Source organism: Gigantopelta aegis, chromosome 4 (assembly GCF_016097555.1).
Source record: "Gigantopelta aegis isolate Gae_Host chromosome 4, Gae_host_genome, whole genome shotgun sequence".
NCBI classification, from domain to species: domain Eukaryota; kingdom Metazoa; phylum Mollusca; class Gastropoda; order Neomphalida; family Peltospiridae; genus Gigantopelta; species Gigantopelta aegis.
The window spans coordinates 53,522,917-53,527,261 of NC_054702.1; the positions used below are offsets into that span (position 1 = coordinate 53,522,917).

The 4,345-nt window shown below is 38.6% G+C and overlaps 1 protein-coding gene across 1 annotated transcript in view; it reads left to right on the forward strand.

The window, feature by feature from the left end:
* Window positions 1–974: 974 nt before the first annotated feature.
* The window catches only part of LOC121370745 (oncomodulin-like), a 14,407-nt gene continuing 11,036 nt past the window's right edge, over window positions 975–4,345 (forward strand). Inside the window, exon 1 of the mRNA XM_041496179.1 lies at window positions 975–999. The gene's annotated coding sequence lies outside the window, so the exon portion shown is untranslated. The remainder of the gene's footprint in view (window positions 1,000–4,345) is intronic.

Below are 4,345 nucleotides of genomic sequence, written 5' to 3' on the forward strand. Positions count from 1 at the left end.
GCTCCACAAGGCTCAATGGGTAGGTGTAAACCACTTGCACCGACCAGTGATCCATAACTGGTTCAACAAAGGCCATGGTTTGTGCTATCCTGCCTGTGGGAAGCGCAAATAAAAGATCCCTTGCTGCTAATCGGAAAGAGTAGCGGGTTTCCTCTCGAAATCTGTGTGGTCCTTAACCATATGTCTGACGCCATATAATCGTAAATAAAATGTGTTGAGTGCGTCGTTAAATAAAGCATTTCTTTCTGTTGCCGGTGACCGGTGAACGTGATTCACTAAGAGGTTACCATGACCTGTAAGATCGACAGAGCACGTTTCAAGGCCTCAGCCCCCCCCCCCCCCCCCCCCCCGCCCGTGCGCACCACCAACATATTAATTTGTTATTTTCCTAATAGCAGACTTTCGGTGTTGACAAATCCAGGAGAAATACTAGCACTAGTATCTGTCCAAAGTGAAAATCTCAATAGTAGTACATTATAGACATGTGCTGGGTGTGGTTAAATAAGACTACAATGCCCATTAAAAAGTCTTTAAACATTGTATATCTCTGTCTGTATGTATGTGTGTTTGTCTTCCCCCCCCCCTCTCTCTCTCTCTCTCTCTCTCTCTCTCTCTCTCTCTCTCTCTCTCTCTCTCTCTCTCTCTCTCTCTCTCTCTCTCTCTCTCTCTCTCTCTCTCTCTTGTTTTTGTTTTTGTTTTGTTTTTTAATTTATTCATTCATTCATTCATTCATTTGTTCACTCATTCATCCTAAAATATCTTGTCTGTTTGTTTTGGTTTCAGACATTGTCTCGTACGTATCAATCTGTATATTGGATGATGAACTTGTCTGGAGGCAGATGTTACGACCGAACAGGACCTAACACTTATTATGTGTAATACCTACTTATTATATATCCGCTTCGCACTCACGTATCACGCCTTTGTAACACCAATTATCTTTAAAAGTAGCAGTACCACTTGGACAATATCGTACCATTCAGTGAAGACTACACAAAGGTAACTACTCTTTCTCTCTTTATATAGTTATCAGCATTGCTTTGAAAATAACTGTATTTTTATTATATTGAAATGGAATGAATAAGTTAAAGAACTGTGCAAAAATACAAATATCACAGAGAGATAAAATAAAAATTTAGAATAAGTCATTATTATACACTATATAATCTATTCCAATTAAATTGCTTCAGTTGTAACACGTGGTCGAACAATAGTTACCGATCATGTACCCACAAATCACCAAAAAGTTCCATATTGGATGGTAAAAGCTCTATTGGACGCGCGTGCTCATTACCAAAACAAAGAAAAGTCACTCTAGTTTGTTTTCGTTTGCCCTTGATTTAACACTGCCTGAGCTACTGAGTCGCAGTGTTATCCGATGAAACAATACAGGAATTTATTGATTTTCTTGTTGCCTTAATTATGTTTGATAATTAGTGGTCCAATACGGATTTTCACCACATCGTGAACTCATGCAATAAAATTCTATATTGTAAACAAAATTGTATAATAACCTTATAGTATCACGTAAATATTACAATGCAAGTTCTGGATAGAATCGAAATGATTCCAACACATTTCGTGACACAAGGCTATTTCATCCTTCCTGCACTGCCTATAGGAGGACTGCCACTCTATCAAGACTGGATTGATAGCAGGAAGCTTGTTCGCAACCGTACCGTCCCAATTATTTTGCCACGTCGAAAAGATAAATTGGTTAATACCATGTTTAAAAATTAGTATAGGGCACACCAACCTTTGCATGAGGCAAATCCAAAGCAGACTTGGCAGCAGAATCTGCCTTTTCATTACCCCTGATGCGGACCAGCCTCGGTGGCGTCGTGGTTAGGCCATCGGTCAACAGGCTGGTAGGTACTGGGTTCGGATCCCAGTCGAGGCATGGGATTTTTAATCTAGATACCGACTCCAAACCCCGAGTGAGTGTTCCGCAAGGCTCAATGGGTAGGTGTAAACCACTTGCACCGACCAGTGATCCATAACTGGTTCAGCAAAGGCCATGGTTTGTGCTATCCTGCCTGTGGGAAGCGCAAATAAAAGATCCCTTGCTGCTCATCGGAAAGAGTAGCCCATGAAGTGGCAACAGCGGGTTTCCTCTCAAAATCTGTGTGGTCCTTAACCATATGTCTGACGCCATATAACCGTAAATAAAATGTGTTGAGTGCGTCGTTAAATAAAACATTTCTTTTACCCCTAATGAGAAGATGGCTGGGCACCCAACAAAATACAATATATTTATTGGCAATGGACAAAAAGACAGAATTTCGTATCACCATTCCAATTAAGGGATGATCCGGCTTCATACTGCATAAAACTTGAGGACACGAAAGTCGACACTGGGGAGTTCCTTCTCGCTAAAACAACATAATGAGTGACGAGGCACGATCCAAATCAAGCGTATCGATAAGCTATCATTATTAGTGTACAGAATGTTATTGAATGATTATAATACACATTTTTATGATCACAAATGGATAGCTTTTATAAAATCAATTTTAGATAATATTGGTTGCACATACATATGGTGGTCACATTGTGAGCGTATTAATAGTGCTTCATTGTTGAAAATGTTTATTTCAACAAAACTCATAGATCAATTTTTGCAAACATGGTACAGTCATATTGACACTTCATCGAAAGCATCTTGTTACAAAATATTTAAAAGCAGTATAGCATTCGAAAATTATTTAAATTTATTAGAAAAAAAACATTGGTGCCCATTGTTACGTTTTAGAGTATCAAACCACAATCTTCCAATAGAGACAGGTAGATGGATACGTAAACCATTACATGATAGATTGTGTTTTTTTATGCAACACTAACGACATCGGAGATGAATTCCATTATATTTTTACATGCCCATATTTCAACCAATTCAGACTTCAATATATACCGAAATATTATCGATCCAAACCAAACACATATAAATTTCACGAATTATTTAATTGTAAAAAAACTGGTGTCCTCCGAAAACTTGCAATATTTTGTAAACATAATATGAATACTTTCAAGCCCTCCGGCTCATAGCTTTATTGTATTATTATTGTGTATGCAAACCCAAACCAATTATTTATAATTATATTCCCATGTTCGTTTTATGTAGATATACTTATGTGAATAGTTTTACTCTGTCATCTTGTTAAAAAGTGTGAATTGTTGTATTATATATTGTTCCTCATATGCCGTGGATTACGGCCTGAGAGAAATAAATGTTCAGTTCAGATAACAACTCCATCATTATGAACTGCCTTTGTAGTCGCGTACAAGCATGTTTTCTAATGTGTTGTTTATGCGCTCGATGTATCGCTACCTTGTGGCATTATTATATAAAAACAAATAGTCATTTTCCACATCATAGACCGCCTCCATTTTGCAAATGAAATGTCATATGACTTGTACAATGTGATCTAAATGACCCGAACTGAACCGTTTTCGCCAATGTTCCGTTGACACACCAGAATCCAAAACCGTACTGACCCGTACGCGTGCTGCTCAATCCACATACGTATGTGACTTTAGACCAGCACGGATTGAAACTGTCCTATCTGGATGAAAACGGATTGATCCATTTTGAAGTTTGGTGTGTCAACGGCATTACATAAAAATAAATTAGTGCATTTCGAGAGTTTTGGAGTGGGTTTTTTTGTTGGGATATTTTGGGAGGGTACCGATAAACGCAACTCATTCCAACTTTGACACAGCAGTGTAGGGGCTTGGCACGTAGCTCGCTGTAATGGCTGTGACCCAGATAATATGGACGATATTTGTTGGTGCTGATCCTCATTTATGTGAGAGTAGTTGTTAATACTGATAATATTTTTTGTGACCGCTGATTTGTTGTATTTCTGTTGCTGGAATATTGGAATCTATTAGTGTCTGAACAAGGTGTTTGCGAGCACTATAGTTAGTGAGATTTTTGTGGGAAGACAAGTTTACCGCCACTGCCATATGCTTCATGATCGACTCAAGTTTGTGTACGCCAACCGGACTATGTTTAAACCACTGTGTACCCGGTAGAGGATTGTTTTATTGTTGTACAATACAGATAGAATGGAGTTTCAGGGGAACAATAATCATTTGGTCGTAAAGACTTGTACAGTTTGTATACTGCAACAGGACAACGTGCGAGATTTATAGGCGTTGCCCACATTTTTGGAGTGAGATGTGGATTTATCCCGGTGCGAGTTTTGCTTTGGCGCTCGTTAAATTCAAGATAATCCATGCCATTGGTATCGGTTTTTACTTCAAATGTCTCCCCAGCCCATGTTTCTATGTTCATGTGAATCCTCAAACCAAAATGGACCATATTGTTAAACCACAATGTATT